Source organism: Pteropus vampyrus, unplaced genomic scaffold, assembly GCF_000151845.1.
Source record: "Pteropus vampyrus isolate Shadow unplaced genomic scaffold, Pvam_2.0 Scaffold12, whole genome shotgun sequence".
Lineage (NCBI taxonomy): Eukaryota > Metazoa > Chordata > Mammalia > Chiroptera > Pteropodidae > Pteropus > Pteropus vampyrus.
Window position 1 is genome coordinate 13,991,656 of NW_011888793.1, and position 19,923 is coordinate 14,011,578.

The following is a 19,923-nucleotide window of genomic DNA, read 5'->3' on the forward strand; positions in this document are numbered from 1 at the left end:
TCACAAGGTTGTTGTGAGTATTTTTAAAAAGTTAATATATGTGTATATAAAAAAGTCATTGTCTTAGCTCTGATTATTATTCAGCAAACACTGCATTTATATTGGTATTTGGCGATCTTTTGTAGAACGTGCAGCCCTCGCCTTTCAGGAGTTGCTAGTTCCCCAAAGCCTCAGACTTCTTTAGTCTGGCTAAAACCAAATGAGTTTCTGGTTAGTTATGCAGGCCTGTGGGGCAAAGGAGGCTCCCACAGCTCCAGCAAACCCGAGATTTGGAGGCGGTTATACTCGGCAGTTTACGGCAGTGGGCGGGCCCCAAAGCCCCATGTGGTCCCGACATCATTGACATGGCGGAATCCCCCATCAAACCCTCCTGGTAGTTATTTGAGCGGCGGCGGCTGCCGAAGGAGGAGGAGAGCGGCGGCGGCGGCGGCGGCGGGAGCAGCGAAGGGGACGGCAGGGATCCTCTGGGCTGCCGGCTGGGAAGGCGTGGGCGACCCGGTGTGTGGCGCGCCCGGAGCCCCGTTTTTCAGCCCGAGGGAAGGTAAGGCGTGCAGGAGACTGGAGGGGACCCGGGCTCCGTGTCTCGGCTGCCGGGTCCCGGGGCGCTGGAAAGCCCCAGCTGGATGCCGAGTCCGCCAAAGTGCATTCCTGTCCTGGAGCGTTCCCGGCGCGCCGGGCTTCCCGGGGAAAACTTGGCGCCAGAGTGCTGGGGCGCCCCGCGCTCGCCTGGGTGCCCCGGGAACAGAGAGGTGATCGGCCTCCGCTTTGGGGCCGCGTCTGGCTGGGCTCCAGTTCTCCGCACGTCCCTTCAGCTTGCCAGGGCTTGGAGGAGGGAAAGAAACGGGTAGATTCTTCTTGATGGAAAAAAAAAAAGAAAATCTGGGCAGTGCCTCCCGGCTCTCCCTCCCCCCCAGCTCTCCCCAGCCTTCCCAGCAAATTTTGTCCGAGGAATCCGCTCCCTCTCCCGGAATCTCCGCGGCAAGGAACGCTGCCCGGGAGGGGGAGGGCGGGTGGAGAGGCCGAAGAATCTTCGACGTGTCACTTTCTGAGGCTGTAGATTTCCATATGGTGGAGGGTGGAGGGCGGGCGTGCGAACTGAGCTGGAAGTTGGGGCCGTCTTTCCGCGCCCAGCGGGGGTGGGCCAGGACCTCGGACCCGCAGATGCTCGCCGGGAGGGTCCGGAGCCCCCGCCGGGCCCCCGCCCCCGGCTGGGCCTCTCCGGGACACTCCCCGCCTTGCTGCTGGCCACCTCCGGGCGCGCCACGTCCTCCCTCCCCGTCCTGCCCCCCGGGCTCCCCCCAGGCTGGGGGCGGTAACCGGCGGCCGCGGCGGGACTCGGCGAGCCAGGCGGCTGGAAGCTTGGGTGGGGGAGCGGGGCGCGGCGGGAAGGAGCGGGCGACCCGGTGTGTGGGCCAGCGTAGCTTCGGTCAGTCGGTCACTTCGAGGGGCGCCCCGGTCGGGGGTGGGGCGGATGGGAGGAATCCGTTCCCCGAGGCGGCCGGGAGGGGCCGTGCGGACTGTCTGGTGCCCGCGGCGGGACGGGGACTGGCCGGCGTGGAATGGGCCTGTCACTGGGTGGAAAGTGGGGACTCGGGTTGTGCCCGTGAAGTTTCCCAAAGGTCCCGTCCCGGTGCCCCTTAGGAGCCAGAGCACCCCGGCCCAGTACCGGGGAGACAGGGCTGGGAGGTCCTGCGCCGCCGTTGGCGGGGAGGCTTCCAGGAGTGCGCGGTTGGAGTTGGAGCTTTTCGAATTTCGTCTCCCACCCTGCCATCCCTGACGAAGGGGAGCAGTGGCACTTTCTTTAAGACAGTGCCGTTTTCCGACTTCCTTAAAAGTTACAACTTTTTATTTTCTCTTCAGCCCAGCATTTTCTTGAAACAAAATTTTGAATTTGGCCAGGATGGGCCGACGCTGGATCCCCAAATCCACACGTTTATCTCTCCATCCCTTTTGGTTTCTAGTCTCCCTCCCCTTCTTCCATCCAGACTTAATCATTTTTTGGAACGGGCGACGTCTTTTGTTGGGTGGGCACCCCCTGATTGCTTGTCTGTTTATTTTTTAATTTGCAGTTAATTTGCTTTGAATTTCGTCCAGTTTCCAGGCCTTGCTAGGGAAAGCAAAGGGATAGGGAATAAGTCACTTTTTTTTTTTTTTTAAATGTGGAGAGAGGTGGGGCATTGAGAAAGGGGTGGTTATGGGCAAAGAGTCAGAGGGAGCAGACAGACCCGGAAGAAAAGGAATCTGCTCTGGAATAACACTTTTTTTTTTTTTTTGGAGGCTTTAGGCCTTGGGCTAAAGAACACTGCTCTGTTCTGATTTGTACTGCCTGAGTTGCTCCTCCACACTCAAGTTAAAGCTGTGACTCTGGGGGCCTGATCAACGCCTGGGAAGAGGTGGGAAGAGGCCCGCAGCCGATAGCCGGTGGCCCTGGTTTTGTGCCTGGTGTGGTGACCCTTGGTTCTCCCTCGTTGGAAGCCCACATACTTTGTGGACCCGGCGTTCAGTAAATTTCCTGTCTCCCTGGGAGCATCTGTTAGCAGAGGGTAAAGTCTTTGGGACTTCACTGAGGGAGGGTATAATTCTTACTTTGTTTAAACACTAGAGGGTCCACCCACAAGCTGGCTAAGAATGAGGCATAGCTGGTTAAAAAAAAAAAGTCATTAGAAATTGTACTTAAAATTGCATATGCTTTTAAAAGTATTTTTGTTTAAACGCTTTAAGAAAAAAATTCATCTGCAAAGATAGTGTTCATTTAAGAGATGTTAAGACTGCAAGATATCATCATGGAATAGGGGGTTGTAGCTTCTAATTACAGTATATACAATTTCAGAAAGATATTCCGGTAACCTTTTAAGACAGACTTTATAAATAGCTCACATCAGACCATGGCTGTATTTCAGAGCCAGTCTTACGGGGTTTGGGGAAGAACGCTTGGGATCAGTTAAGAAGCTCTAAGAACCCAGCTAGTAGTTTACTCAGTAGGAGTCTGTGCCCCTTTTGCTTAACACTTCATTTAACATGGTGGAATTTGATATAGCATCCCTTAGAAGTTAACCAGAAGAACTTCCCAAGGTTTTAAATTTTAGGAAAATGACATCCAGGGAGGGGAAGTGATTTGTTCAAGGTTACTGTCATAGATTAAAGTCCAATATAGGATTGTAATGATAGCTACTCTTTCTTGGATATCTAATGTGTAGTGAGCACTTTGTATTTTTTATCATTAAAATTCAAATAATAGTCTTTCAATTTAGGTGATGTTATGGACATTTTACAGATAAGGCCATTGAGATTCATAGAAATTAAGTAACTTGTGTGAGATCACATAGCTACCAATGGCATTATAGAAGTTTCTTCAATGATGGAAATGGTTCTGTATCTGTGCTGACCAATATGGCAGTCACCAGGCACATGTAGCTGTAGCTATTGTGGGTTTGATATGTGGCTAGTGGGACTGAGGAACTGCATTTTAAATTTTATGTTCTTTTCATTACTTTAAACGGCTATTTGTGGCTAGTGGTTACCATGTTGGAGATCTTGGTGTAGAACTTTTTGATTCCCAAATTTATTCACATTTTACTGGGTTGTATTGCTTTTAGAGCTAGTTTGGTTTTCTTCCACATTTCCAGGAGATTTTTAGATTCAGCTCTTAAGTGGAATTTAAATGCTGAATTAGCTATAGCTCAATTTTGCTTTCACACTTTGAATGGATAAAAAAATAAGCCAATTATTATTATTTTTTAAAATTGCTTGCATGTCATGGTAAAAACTGATAGACAAAAACTTTAAATGACATTTTCATGTTTGCTTGAAATAATCGTTTATTAGGAATTGCTGAAAAGGCAGTCAGCTAGCTTGTTTTGGCTATTTTAGTGTGACAAAAGAGTATAAATAGGCAACATGAAAAATCCCTAATGGGAAGTTAAAAAAATGACCTAAGACTTATATTTACTTGTTCATTGAATGATTCTTTTTAAATGACTTAATAAATTTTAGGTAAATAATACTGCCAAACTGTCATTTAATTTTCCTTTTGTAGCTCCACAATCTGAAGAATTGAAATCCCTGCTTTACTATCAAGGAGTAAAATTCAAATGATTAAAACAGCAACAAAGATTCTTTTGGTAGCAAATAGTCAATAGTTTTCTGATTATTGGATTTCATTTAATTCTGTTGCATTTTAGACATCATTTGATAGAATTTCAAGAACTTTCTGATTTTGTAAGAAATAGTGAAAATTTCAAGTCATGTTAAAGTAAGCATTCATTTGTCTGGATTCCATTCATAAATATCCAGTAACCCAATAAATATCTTTTCCTCCCTCCCTCCCTTTCCCTACTACTTTTGGGAAAAGACAAATGATTAATGATTTTTATTAGAATTTTTAAAGAGGTAACTTCCAGGTTCAGTATAAATCTATCTGCATCTGCTATACCATAGTTACTGTACTATGGGATAATTGCAGTTCGTAATTCTGACGCTTAGCATTATATGATCCTGAATACCTACACTAGTAAATGAGCTTTTAAGCTGTATTATTTTAGTTTATGTGAATTGCATGGCTTCTAGCTCTCTGAAATTTGTAAATTCAACTATAGGTAAAGAAAGTGTCAGTGGGACTGTTCAGATAGCTGAAACAGCCTGTTCATACCCATTCCTGACCATTGGGAGCATAGTTACTGTCAATGAACGAGGATGAGAACCATGTTATAAATAGGATTATAGTGTTCTCGTGAGTGTGACAAATACAGGAAACATGATTTAACTCATGATGTATGGTTCCATTTGTAGTACTTCAAAGTGCTTAATACAAATGAGAGATAATGAATTTTAAAACATAAAGATGTCAACATGATAGACAAAGATTAGAAATCTTATACCTCTAGTGAGGGCCACATCAGAGCATCAGTTTGAAATCAATATCTAGTCTGTCAAGAACTCATTTTACTTTTCAGGTGTATGCCCTTGATAAAATTGTGAGCCACTCTTAGTCTGGGTTTCCTCATTTTAATATAAGGAGAAAACATCTCATGCATACAGTTTTTCAAATGGTCGTCCTAAGGGATTAATTGGTCAGTGTACTGAAAAGTGTTCAGCAAAGCCTATGCAAACTCCGTATTTCATTATATTCCAAAGTTTAAAACTGAGCTGTTCCTACAGTATTTGCATGTTTTCAGAAACCTCCAAAAAGAAATTTATTTTTTTCTTTGTGATGAGTTAATAAAGTTTCAAGTTTTAGATTGCTGTGTTTCATTTTCTCCCAACTCCTAATGGAATAGTTGATTTGTGACCTCTGAAGTTCTACTGTACATAAGTCATCCCAGCTTCACGTTTTTGGAGTAGTTTTAACTTAGACGTGACCTGTAGCTGGTTAGCATTGCTTAAGTGGATAGGACAGCCTACTTGACTGAGGGTCGTTTTTGAGGTGGAGGGGAAAAAGTACAGTCTCTTAGAGGAAATGCCAATATTGAATGATAGAGGCTTTGGCTTTAGTCCTTATATATAATCTTAGTAAGCCTATTATTTGAGCTTTCAATAATTATAGCTGAATATGGGGGAGGAAAAGAATCATTTTCAGTGTAGAGATCTCTTTGCAGCCTACCTGTTTCCACTTTAGAAATCACAATTGCCTTTCTTCACATTAATGAGGTTAACCCATTAAATGAATTTTTTTTGTGCTCAGACATTATTTTCAAGTAAACTGTAATTCTCATCGTTAAATTGCCGAGAATACACGTAGGGGGTTGAGGAAAAGCTTTATTCTTCAGTTTACTCTGAATGCCTTTGAATATATGGGAATATTCATAAGCGTATATATTTTGTCTTAAACAATACAGTAAGGTATGGTATTATGTATTTTAAAAGGTAGAGATTACTTGAATCATTGTGGCTAGAGAGAGGCTAGCTTCTGTAGAAGCTAAGCACACATGTTCATGTTGGAAGGGTGATTTTATGTTTGGTACTTGAGCTTTTTGCAAGGTACAGCCAATGAGAGTCCAGCCCCTAGTCACAAGCTTGTCCAGAGAGGAGTTGTTTATGGTGCAATTTTAGTGTCAAGGATCAGCCTTTGGTGACCAAAAGTATCTGGAGTTAGGGATGGATGGGATCAGGGGCTGTGAGGCTTTTAAACCACCAACTATAAGTCAGGCGAGGTATGAACTTTGGTGATCAACCATTACAGGTGGGGATGTTTCTGAATTTGGGATTGGAGCAGTCCTTGAATCTTTTTCTCTTTTTTTGTCCCTAATTGAGATATGCAAATTTAGCATTCTGTAACTCCGGGATTGTAATTTTAATACCCTTTGGTGATGAGATGGCTTTGGCAGTACTCACTGTTGGTCCCAGGCATTGGCTCTAGTATGTTTTGTTTCTATAATATCATCACAACTGCTTGTCAATTTTTAAATAACTGGAGAGAGAAGATTTTAGTGAGATGGTGTTGAGCCAAAGTTAGCATTTTTGAGATTCTAGTATGTATTAGTGTTTAAAATGTCTTGTATTAAATGATTATATTTGAGTTTAAAATTCATTTTATTTCATTCCCTTGTTTATTGACTTAGGGCATTTATTGAGTTCTAGACTAGGTTCTTTGTTAATGGAATATTCTACTCTGTTCTGACTTTTTTTTTGGCAAATGCAAGGCGTTTTTCTGTTTTATTTACAGGGGTATTTTGCTCATATTTTTGGAATGTTGTATTGAGAACTGTCTACCACCAACTCCTAGGGCAGGATGGTGGCAACTTTTTTGCTCCTTTCTGAAATTTGAGAAGTGTTAAAATTGGAGCACCTAAAGGCTATATTAAAACGAAATTTTTATTAGAATTTAAGGCTGCTGATACATCTTTGTTTTAATCTGGAAGATGAAGATTTTTATAAAGGCAACCAATTAGAAAAATAAATTGATTAATACTATTAGTGTTCAATTATAAAAAGCTCTCAGTTGAAAGAATTGTCTACAAAATTGTCTTTATGCATGAGCAAATGTAGTATGAGAAATAATCGAAGATTCTAAAATCCCAGGAAATAACATTTAATTTATTTTTAAGGGACTGAGATTCTCCACAGCTGGTAAAAGAGGGGTCTCTTAAAAATAACTCCGTTGTTCTGGATGTAACTAATTAGGAATTTGCAATTATCCAGGCAAGTTAAGCATGAAGTTTGGCTTCCTATTCTATATGAAAAGGTTATTCTGTAACTGAAGTTTTAAATAGATCATAAAGGGAATATTTACCAAATTAGGAGAACAATCCACTTTTAAGCACCTTGGAAAAATCAATTTACTTAACAGCAATGTAAAACTGCAGTATGGGTTGAAGCTAGTTCCCCTGCAGGGCTTTTCACAGGAGCCCTTGGAAGTCATTGGATTGCCATGAAGTAAATGTTGATATACTTAAAGTCATCATGTCAACTAGGAACAGTTTACCAGCAAAAGCTAGAACTGTATTTTTGTATGCAAAGTAAATCACAACAATAAGCAAATATCCACCTACTCCATCTCACCCCACCCCCACCAGTAGACTCCATCTGTGCCAGTAGGTTTGTTTTGGAGGTTTTCTGTTGACATTTTTTTGCTACTTGTTAATTTCTTTTGTCACCTGTAAGCACTTGATGGCAGATTGGTGAGAGCAGGTGTTAAAGATTTAAGAACGTCATTATTGCTTTTAGCTGCCTATCTGTCTTGCCTCGGGTGTGGGCAATGTTGTGGAAAGTCCTGGGAATAGTGTTTAGATAAGCTCATTACCTGTTCTTCTCCACTTTCACTAAAGGAAGGCCTTCTGGGGCAGGTTAGTTCCAGGTACCATGTGAACTGACGGGTAAGAAGAGTAAATTTTTTTAAAAATACCTGAAGATATTTACATCTAGTTACTCAGACATGAGATTTTCTAGCATGTGACTGGTTTAGGGGTTAGGTTGACCAGTTTTTACAGTGCAAGTTGTATGTATGTGTAGGATACTTAGTATATTTGTAGGATATTACGCTCCTCTTATATTTTAAAGTACTTTTTTCATCACGTTCTATATCTTCTATTTAAGTTGTTTAAGAGTAAAATACTAAAAGACTTTTTAGAAATTGCTGTTCCTGATTTTTTTATTGTGGTTTTCTTAGGAAAAATAATTCAGATTTAAAATAATAGAGGTAAATGTTCTGAATTAATGAATCAGAAAATATTTAAAAGGATATTGAACTGGAACCGTAGTGCATTGTTGGGAATGTAAAAAGATGCAATGCTGTGAAAGTTTTGCGGTTCCTCAAAAAGTTAAACATAAAATTACCTAGCAATTCCATTCCTAGGTATATACCCCAAATAATTGAAAGCAGAGACTCAAAAAGATAACTGGTACACCAGTGTTGACTGTAGCATTAATTAAAATATCCAAAAGGTAGAAAGGACCTAAGTAAGTGTCCATTCACAGATGAATGGATAAACTAAATGTGTATACACACAATGGAATATTATTCAACCATAAAAAGCTAGGAAATGCTGACACATACAACGTGGATGAACTTTGAAAATATTATGCTACGTGAAATAGGCCAGACACAAAAGGACAAATATTGTAATTTTTTACTTATATGGGTATCGAGAATAGGTAGATTCATAGAGACAGAAAGTAGAATAGAGATTACCAGGGGAAAAGGGAATGTGAGTTAATGTTTAATGGGCACAGAATTTCAGTTTAGGGTAATGAAGAAGTTCCAGAAATGAATAGTAGTGATGGTTGCGTAACATGCTGAATGTATTTAATGTCGCTGAATTATATACTTACAAATGGTTAAAATGGTAAATGTTTTGTTATGTATATTTTATCAATAAAAAGTGAAAACAAATATCGAAGGAGATTCATTCCACACTATCTGGTTGCCTGTTTGCTCCCCCATGGTTTACTCTATCATACTTGTGTGTATAGTTCCCCCCGCCCCCTTATATTGCAGCCTTATGGGAGATTCCCCTAGGCCGTTTTTGGAGATCAGAGTTTCTTTATTTTATTAACTGACTTTAATTTAAGAGGAGACTATTTAAAAGAAGTACATCTCTGAAGGGAAGGAAATACATTTTAAAATTTAGATGAACCAGGTAATTTATTAATATCCACAGACTGTGTAGGCACATAAAGATATTCTATCCTGAATTTCACTGAGTCATCTGAAAACCAGAGAGTAGGATGTACAATTAGACCAGTCGTATTTTCTAGCCTTTAAACATCTTATTCAATTTTGCAATCTTCAGTACGTTAGGAAGAATTTTGATTTCCACTTAGAAAAATGGTCTAAGTCATCTCAGCTAGTACTAACGTTGGAAATGCATTAGGTGCTAACATTCATTTCTTTACTAAAACCTGTTGGAAGTAGTGAAAGAAAGCAAACATGTCATATTCCGTTTTATTCATCTGAATTTGTCTCTTGTATCTAATAATTTCATAGAAGTTACTGCTCTGAGTTTTTTTTCCTGAGACATTGATATTGAGTTTGGGTAGATTACTTATGAAAAGATGGCAGGATGTTTAAGTAATTAGATATAAAACATCAGATATAAATAAAGTGCATGCTAGGAATACTGAAAATATATAGACATTCAAATGGAAAGTTTTAAGTTCATATATATACAAATAACCAGTTATAGGGGCTGTTACATACTGTGGACTGTAAAGTTTTTGCTATCCATAAGTTTATTAATTCCTGAACTGGAAAACAGTATGTAGTTGCAAGGGTATGGTGTTAGTGTGTATGCATGCTTTGCTCTTTATATGGGCTTATTTTCTTTGCTGGTCTGTTTTTGTGATCTACTTCTTAACTCTGCAAGTAGTCGGATCATTAGTAACTGGTACCGAAAGTTACCAACAGTCAGGGTCTCTATGTATAGTAGAGATATGAAGAATTACAACATTATGTTCACAGCAGTCTTCATTGATTTTTAACTCATTTAAAACAAAAGAATGTCAAATTCTATTTTGCTTATCCTCATTTTGTTACAGAATCATCATTTTAGGTAATTAATCACTTCAAATTCTTCTAGCCCTTTATACTTTTCAGAACACTTCTCTGTGGTTTCATTGTCTCCTTGTCACCTTGACTTGAGTGTAGGGATGATTACCACTGATTTAAGGTCTTTAATGGTGAAGGCATAGTAAATGTTCATTGCATGGCTAGATGGTTGAACTAGGCTGAATGTGCCTTTTAAACTTAGTACCTCTCCTCAGGTACTTCTACTGAAGTTGACCTTTTTGAAGCATGAGCCGTGTTACAGACATTTTTGTGTTTCCACAGTTTTTGAGTTTTTCTTTTTCTCTCATGGTAGGGATTTAATATTAAACAAATTAAAACAAAGGCATGAGTCATGAGTCATCTTCAGTGCAAACTTAGCCTTTCATGTATTGCTGTTTTAAAGTTCTGCAGAAAATACATGGGCTTTTTTCTTGTCTATATTAGATAGCTAATCGATTTCAAAAAAATTTGAATAAGTGGCTTCTATTTCAGTTTCATAAGAATGTGGCCCTTTTGTGTATTTTGCTTGTCTATTGGAATCAATTGGGAATTATAAATTAATAAAATTATTTTTTTGAAAAAGGTAACTTTTCAGAGATTTGTGGTAGTTTAAAATGATCTTTTTGTAGAAAAATTCTAGAAGGGAGACATTAAGAGACAGAAAACAAAACCCCAAAATGTACTTTCCTGAGATGTTGGAGACTCAGATGAGAGAGTGGATTCTGTAGACTCGTGGCCAGAGTGTTCAGTGCCAAATTAAGCCTTGGAGAAAGGGTCAAAGAGCATGCCATGGAAACCTGAGGAGACTGGCCACAGTTGTTTGAAGGTGGAGTTAAAGCGTGCCTAAGTTAAAGAATTTCTTGGAGCATATTATAGGGGTGTATATGTGTGGCGGAAGGTATAGAGAGCTTGTATTCATTATGTCTGGGGCATTATGTCTTATTCATTAGTGTAGGATCTGGAAATGTTAATCGTTTCAGGTGAATAAGACAATCAGACAAGTTTGGGAAACCCAGGCTTGGGAAATTGACCTTATTGACAGTCTGTCCTTTAAGTTTTTTAACCAATGGCTGGAAAGAAGTGAGGCGGGAGGAGTACTTAGGAGATCGGAGAACTCCAGTTAGGAACTAGGGGAGAATTTAAGGGATTTTGTCATATTTTTTGGGGTAAGATGATAACCAACTCTTGGCAGTTTGATATAGAAATGAGGACACATGTCATTTATATCCTAAACTTCCACTCTGACCACAAGTCAGATGTAAAATGTAATAGAGGTGACCAGCAGTTGTCGAGCACCTACCATGTGCCAGGCATATTCATTGAACTAATTCTGGAAGGTAGATATTATTTCTGTCTGTGCACGTTTCCAGTATCCACTGCAGAAGCTGCTACATACCAGGTGCCCTATAAATGTTTGTTGAGTGAATTAAGATTAGAAGACATGCTCAAAAAGGTTAAAAAGGTCATCTAGATTGATTGCAGAACTTTTTTTCAGCTGTATCACACTGCTTCTCAGTAGTTCATGTTAATACCTTATTTGTATCTCCAGTCCTGGAACAGTGTCTTTGTGTTCCCAGGTAACTGAATGCCAAGTATTAGTTGACTGCCTTCCATGTGATCAACCTATTGCCTAAACTTTATTTTTGAAAAAATAATATTCTAGACATCTTTCAAGAGGGAGATTTTTCTAGATTGTTTTCAATAATAGCAGCTTAACTCTGGAATGAGAAACCAGAGAATAGAAGTATACTTCATAGAAAGTAACATGATACTCATTATAGTGAATGAGAAAAATCTAGAGCAGTTGGTAAAGAACTGGTGGTAGGGTTTTACTTCATTCAGACATTTGAAAACTGTGAAAGTCCTTTCCATTCTGTAGCAATATAGTTTTGTCCATCTTGCATTCCTCTCAGTGCTTTTCAATTTAAGTGAATTTATATAAAGATTCTGTGCTTATAATTTGCACCTGGAAAAGCAAGTCCTCTTATGCTCAACACTAACCCTTTCCCTCTTTTAAGGTTAATAGTTTGTGGTGTTTGGGCTGCACCAAGGCAGCCACAGGGATGGGACGGCACAGAATTGACTAAAACTGCCTCATCTCTGTAAGCTCAAAGAGCAGCTCTTGTGATTAATAAAAGGTGACCTCAGGATTCAGAGGAGCCCTGTGCTTTCCCAGACAGTCTAGGCTAAACCTGGGGAGCTGGCAACCCTAAATGCTTCCTTTGTTAGAAATCATGTAGCTCTCTACTCCATCTTTAGAAAGTGAGTTCACTGAAGGTGATTTAAGGACAAGGCTCTGAAGTGGGACCTGACTTGCTTTCTTTATTTGTGTTTCTGTGGGGCGGTGTGGATGAAGAGACTAATGAAGATGCAGCCCCCGAGGTTGTATTACCTAAAAACTTTTCTTGCAGCTTCACAGAAATGCTCCTCATGGCCCAAAAGGAGCTGTGTGCGTCTCTGGAGATTGTGTTTTCATAGAATGGTGAAGACTGTTAGAACTACCTTCTTGTTTCTTGAAACTTCTGCCCAGGAGGGAGGCCATAAATGATAAAACTTCTTGTGAGAGGACAGTACCCCAGAAAACTGCTCCTTAGTGTCTGGCAGGCCTTTGCCTTATTAGTCTTTCAGGGCTTCCTGGTGGTGATCCTCATGATGCAGATTACCATAGGATCAAACTAACTTTTAAGAGTACTTAATTTTTAAAATTCTATTTTATACCCTAATATGTAAAGAAGACAGTTTTAAGGATCTATAAGCAAAGGAATATGTTTTAATTTTAGGATTTGGGAATTTTATTTGCTTATATATATTTTAAATTGCTTGGACCCTCTTCTATCCAACCCTTCATACAGTTTCACTACTATCACCTAAAAGTAGAGATTTACTTATAATTTCAGATAAGAGACACTAACACTTGCCCATGTATGTACCACTTATGTTCTAGGAAATTATAAAATCACTAGCTTCGACCCACTTAGGAAGTTACATTTTTAAAATACTGCCCTTTTTTTTTTTTTATTTAAAGAGGCACAGGAGAAGGGAGAAGAAATGAATAACAGTTTTTAAGGCTTATATTTTATTTCAGGCTTTAATTATCAACAGATAACTGCTTCATTAAGAAATTTTATGATAAATTATCTCTAGGTTTTTTTTGATTTTGACATTTTAATCCCGCTGTGCTTACTGTGCTGTAGTTTTAACTGGATAGTAATACCTCTGATCTGAATAATTTAAAAACGTACCTTTTTCGATTTTGCCACTTGCTGGTTATATTAAATTTAAACATGGAAACAGTGTCGCTTCCTATTTATGTTTCACTTTCCGATTCTCTTAAATTAGATCAGTTTTCTCAAGACTTTAATCACATCTGTCAGGACATAGTAGCTGGTTAAAAAGAGAAAGAATTGAGGATTCAAATAAATTTCTCTACCAAATTACCTTAGCTTCATTTCATTTGGAGTAATTTTGGGCTTCAGCATTTGCTATTAACTTTCCAGTTTTGCAGGTTTTTTTTCCTAGCCTTCGTGAGGAGCAGGAGTTGTAGGAGTGAGGAGAGAGAGGAGTGTGGGCCAGGGCTTGGGCAGGATGTAGAACCGACAAAGGTGAGAAAGTTTGTTCCTATTATGTTTCATGTGGGGTGATAAATTTTCCAAATTCTAGTTTCCACTGAGTCATCCGTGAGTTCAATAGAGGGACAATTCTAAGTCTGCCGTCAGATGTTCTGCTTGGCAGATTAATGAAGAATTTTTTTTTTTTTTTTAAAAATCTTAACACAGATTGCTGTATTTGTATATCTTCAAGGAGTTTCATTTCAGGATAGAAATAACTCATAACATTTTTCATGAAAAAGCATAGAGTGATTTTCTAGAAAGTTTAATCACAAAATATGTAAGATTAAAAGGAAACATCTTTTCAGAGAAACCATTCTTGGAACTTCTTTGGCTCTTCTCTATAAATAATAGCAGATCATTACATATGGTTTTCATATTTGGAGGGCATGGGAAACCCACTTACCTTGGAATTAATATTTTTGGTAAGAAGGTAAATCTTTACTCATCATTTGTAATGAGATGATTAAGCCCATGTGCTCTACAAACTGAGACCTGACTTTGGGACCCCACTGTGTAGATTTCTAACTCTGACTTGGGTTAAATTACTCAATCTCCCGATGCTTTGTCTGTTGAAATCAATTGCTGTTAGGACTATTTAGCTCAGCAAGTGCTTTGAACAAGCTGCTATTTTATTATCTTATTCATTGACCACAGACAGATTTAATTGTTAGGCATACTTCTTAATGGGATGATAATTATTTAAAAACATCTCTCAGTTATTTTAAAAGTGTATATGAATACAAGCCATCAGTTTTGTCTTGGCCTTGCCACTGTTTAACTGTTCTTGTTCAAGTGACAGCTTTGTAGCTCAACTCTAAAATCTTAATTGAGCTGTTTAGGTAGTATGGGCATAGAATGAAAGAATATATGTAAGAAGCACTTTAGAGAAACAAAAAGCATGTCTGAATACCGTGCATACATTATTACAGGTGCTACTTCTACCAGAATTTTTCTTCTTCCCTGCCCCCTCACAGAGAGGTTGTCCCTTTTAAAGTAGATATATGACAGCTCTGCTTCCTCTCCTTAGTTTAGGATCAAAGGAAAGTTGTAATAAAGGAGAGTCACTCCCTCTCATTCCCTCTCCCTTTTTTGGTGGATATTGTTTTAACTGTTTTTAAGAGAGAAGATCAGGCCTTGACAGTAGTGGGCGAAACCATGGGGCTCCCAAGACCTGCCTTTCATCTCTGGGTCACCACCTCAGACGGTGTTCTTCATCTCTCTAATGGCGTAAAAATGCCACTGCAGGGGAACAGTGCACTGCAGGATAAGACCTTGAAGTATTTCTAGAAATCTTATCCACCTTTGATGCTCATTGTTATTCGGATGCTCGTTTCTTTCAGAAGGACATAGAATGTTTTGCAGAGGTGTCAATGAGTAGAATAGTTTGCTTTGGCAGTACCTAAGTCTCACCACCTTCTTGAAATTTAGAAGCCTACCTCCAAAAAAAGTAAAAGGAGAAAAATAAAACTGAATTTTAGCTGGTTGTTTACTGGCAGGGTTGTTCTAGACATAAACAGAGTTGAATGGAAAGACATTGGAACCTGTCTTGCTCCATGAGAGTAAATGAGCCTGTGTTAGACCTTAATGTTGAAGAGAAAAAAAAAAATTCACCTTTTTAAAAAACAAAATGAAACACCAGGCAGTCAGTGCAGGCTTCTGATGAAAATTAAAGGTCAATATCTTCAGTGCCCTACCTCAGTGCATGCCTTGGGCCATGTTAATAATGGCAATCCTATTATTTTCTTGCAGTAGACAGGAAATGTTGTCTACACCCATTAGATTTGTTTGAGTGGCCCCTGGCTGGAAATGAAGAAAATTTAATTTTCTAACTTGCAGAAGGAAAAAAAAAATCATGCAGTGCTACATAGAGGTTGCTTCTTGGGCTAGAATAAAAACAGTGTCATTTAAAAAATCTTGATATTCTTGTAATTATAGTGATGTTTGGCCCTTATGCACATTGAAGTTATGAATGGGCTTATATGCAAGTTAGGTGTGTAGAAAAGCTTTCTGAATATTGTCAGAACTGGCTCAGTTCTGGACTTCTGACCACATGTTTGCAAACTGCCCAGTTTCTCACATATACCCTGTCTGCTGGACACTTGCTTGAAGGAAGGCTTTGTCATAGTTTTGTCTCAGAAGATCAACTTCCTTTTCAAAAGCAATATTCATGTTGAAGAACATCTGTTTATTCATTAAGGCAATCAATTACATTTTGGTTTCAATAACAAGAAGAAAAAAATTGGTATTAGTTAATGTTACAGAGAAAATATGTGAGCCTGTCCTTGCATATTATAAGCACTTTTGATTACATTTTCTAATCTCATAGCTCATTTAGATTTCATTGCTTCTTTTGTGTCCTTTTACAGTGAGACCTCTTAAAAAATGATTTTTTATGTCATTGATATTCCTCCTATTTCTTTACATTTTTTAATAAGACAATATTTATTGCTATTTTGATATTTCATTTATTGGGATGTTCTATTGCAGATTTTCAATTGGTATATAATTTATTCTTCTAAGACACTCAATATCAGATTTTTTCCATGAAACACATGAGAGGAAGATCTTAAGTGGAAGGGACTTTCTTGGAATCACATGCGTAGCGAACGCTAGGAGCAGCAGATGTTTCAGTCCTTGTGTTAGAGGAGGTAAAAGAAATCATCCCATTTGAATGGATTTGTAGTTCATACGGAACAGAACTTCTTGTGTTAGCACCATAATTTCAGGTCATTGTATCATTTTGCATTGATAAGACACCTAGAGCTTTTTCTTTGCTTCCTGAAATCATGTGTTGGAAAGGAGTTTCTAACATCTTCATAGGAAAGAACAGCGAACCCATGGAGTTCTTATGAACACTGTCCTTTGTCTTAATTCCTAAAATCTTTAGCAGTTTACCATTTTGCCTCTGACATTTTGCTTCCGATGGTCATCAATATGAACATTGTTCATAACATTTATTTTTCTCATTCATTTGTCACTATAAGTACTTAAAAGAAGAAGCAAAGCTTGTAACTGTAGTATTATAACTGTTATATATGTGTTTTGTAAAATACATTTTGAGCACATGAGACAGTACACATCTGGGAGGACTTTCTTTAAAATCCAAATTTACCTTTTACTTATAAAAGAGATGGTGGCTTTCTAGTAGCCTTTTCCATAGTTACAGTCCCAGTGGATTTTTTGACACCTGAGATTAGGCCTCCTCAGGACTCCTGACACTGATTGCGCCCTGTGGAGTTAGAGCTTTGCACAATTTCAAGGTATATTCAGAGTGTTTGGGAGTCAAACACTTTGATCTAATCAAATTGTTTTCTTGATTGAGAATTTAGGTTTGAAATGGTGTACAGATTAGTAACCTTTCAGCTGGAATCTGTTACAGATTGTCTGACCTGTTTACCTGAAATATATCTGGTGTATTTAAGTTTGGCAAGATATGAGGGCGAAGATACAAGTTAGGCATTATTATTTATTTTTCTAAGTCAGTAACACAAGTCAGGTTTTGCCATGGAAAAGTAATCAAGGAGAACATTACACCTGATAGCCTATATAAACTTGCTTAACCTTTAGCATAATGGTATTTTTTTCCAGGATGCTGACCGGATGATTGCGTACGAGGATGTTTATCTATAGTCCACTGAATTAAAAATTTTAGGCAAACAGAGGACATGTATCACTTATTTCTAACGCTGCTTTTATGAATGATTTGGTTAGTGAGAGCCTTCATTTTTCAAACCCATTAGGCATCTTTTGACCTAAATCTTCCAGCTTTAGGAAATACACGTTTGCATTTGCAAGAATGTGAAGATTTAGCCAGGTAGTCAGTATCAGCTGTGAGAAGTCGTAGGCCTTAATTGACCAGTGTTTGTTAAATACTTGTTTTTGTTTTTTTGTTTTTTTTTTTTGCAGACTATGCTTCCATCATGAAGAGAGAACTCGGTGAACATGGAACCCTCATATTGAACTAGTTGACACTCTAATGTTCTCTCTTAGCATTTTCATGATTCAGTCTTGTAGTGAACCTTTAAATAAGTAATGAAAGACAGTGGATTTTAGTTTGGAATGATAAATTCTTATTTCAGATGGCATTGTTCTGGGGTAGGGTGTAGTGGTGGTATGTTCAGATGTATGTAAGTGGCCTTCAGGTGACAATTGGTGGCGGTGAAGGACAAGCAGAGGATAAGGCACATTTAGGAGCCGGACTCACACCCATGCTTTTCTCTGTGTCCCCCAGGTCACGAGGTTGATTATTCACTGTGGTGAGAGAAAACGTCAGTAGTCCATTCCACATTTTTCATTTTCTTTTTAGAAGTAGGAGATTGTGGGAACCAATGGTTTGCATGAACCAGAATCTGAAGCTTAGGGAGCCTTCAGTTCAATCAGAAGTAGTATTTGTTTGAGTCTGTGGAATGTAGCAAGGAAAGGAATAGGGAGACTTCTAGTTCCTCTTTATCTTCGTTAATATAGAAATTCCTTGAGGGCAGGGACTATGTCTGTCCTTTTCTTTTTATACAGTATCTGGCAAATAATGTGCTAAGTAAGTGTTTATTTACTTAATAAATGACTTAATGACTGAGTAAGATAGAATGTTGTTTTGACATTGAGACGCCATGTGTTTGAACCAAGAGAAGACTTGTTTGATTTTAATTTTAAAGCTATGTTCTAATTCTGATTTTTGGAAGCATATGGAATTTTCATTTTAAAATAACCGAGTTGCCTGAAAGTGTGTGAAAATATAAAAGATTTTTGTTGTTCAATAATAGTCAAGAACTATCTGTCTTGCAAATAACAGAAACTTACTCAACTAGCGTAAGCAATGAAGGTTGGATTCCTTGGACAGGAAATGTGAGGGCAGTGTCCCTGGACCTCGTGAGTCTTGGAACCAGCCCTGGGAAGTCATCGGAAGCCCTGGTTGCTTTTCTTCCTCTTTTTCTTCTTCCTCTTTTTTTTGATACTCCTTCTGTAGAGTATCTGTTTTTATTTTTTTGCCTTCCAAAATGGCAGAGCCTACACATTAATTTTTATAATGAATTGAAAGTATTTTAGATACATTGTCTTAGAGCCATTTTGAAGCAAATTCTTTTCCCAGTGTGCCATTTACAGTCTGTGGGAGGAAAGTTATATAAAGAAAGAATGACCACTTTTCAGTGAAATAATGATAATCTATAGTTTCTTCTTCTTCTTCTTCTTTTTTTTTTTTTGATGAACAGCAGTGAGACATGGCCAGGTTGATTTCTTCCGTTAAATCATCTCAGGAACTGTGCCTAGTCCATTAATTGCTTTTGTTCAGTGGGCAGGAAATGGTTATGTTTGTATAAGTTATACAGTTTTCACTAAGAGTAAGGAACTAAAGAGGTCTCTGATCTTTTTATCTAGAATTAACCATTTAGTTCCACAAACTTATGCATGATACATGAACCAGAACCAGGTTACTGCTGGACATTTAACAGAAATCATTTATTTTACTTATCAGAACGGGTGCTTGTTTGAGGATACTGAGAAAAAAGTGGTTACATGGGATGATCATGACACTAACTGAGGTTAAGTCTGTTCAGCTTTACTTCCTTTTTAACTGTTTCTTATGCATGCAGGAAAGGAGATGCCTGAAGCTTGTGCATTCCTGGCATTACCATGACCAGTCTATCCCTGCTGCCCTCTCCCCCACCCCCTTTGCAGGCCATTTGTAAATTTATTTTTCTTGCGTTGGCAAGTTGCTTCCTTTGCCTAGCCCTTCACCCATGCCTGTTACCTGCCTTTAGTACCCCAATCATCTGCAACTTTTCTCTTTCCTAAAAGTGGAATTTTTCTCTTTATCACTGTTTGATAATTCTTTAAGCATTATGATTGACATTTTGCAATTTAAGCAGAGCTGATTTTTCTATATAGTACTTCTCAGTACTTTTTTGAATCTAACTGTTCTTTCATTCATTCATTCATTCATCCATCTTCCTCTCATTATGACTTTTAATTATGTCCCGAAGGCCATGTTTCACTGAGACATAATCTTAATATAATCTTAAGTAAATAACGAATAGAGGTCAAAATGATAGAATAAATTAAATGAAGAATTAAGCGAATTTAGGTGGTCAGAAAATAGTGTTCTTTAAAACATTAGCTATCAGTGAGTCCTTTGAAAGAAATGGAATTGCTATATGAGCTATTGCTGCAAAATCACGTTTCTTCTCAGATAAGATTTCTCTTTTGAGTGATCCATTGCTATTCTTTCCTAGTATATTTTGCTCCTTTTCTAATTTGTTAAATACTTTAGAAGTAGGTCTTGATTTTGTATATTTTGCCCATTTTTCTTTTAAGTGTTCCATAGTACCTTAAAAT

General features: G+C 38.5%; 1 protein-coding gene across 1 annotated transcript in view; it reads left to right on the top strand.

Annotated features, from left to right (window-relative positions):
* The first annotated feature begins 326 nt into the window (after positions 1-326).
* The window catches only part of FNDC3B (fibronectin type III domain containing 3B), a 304,172-nt gene continuing 284,575 nt past the window's right edge, over positions 327-19,923 (top strand). Inside the window, exon 1 of the mRNA XM_011380910.2 lies at positions 327-541. The gene's annotated coding sequence lies outside the window, so the exon portion shown is untranslated. The remainder of the gene's footprint in view (positions 542-19,923) is intronic.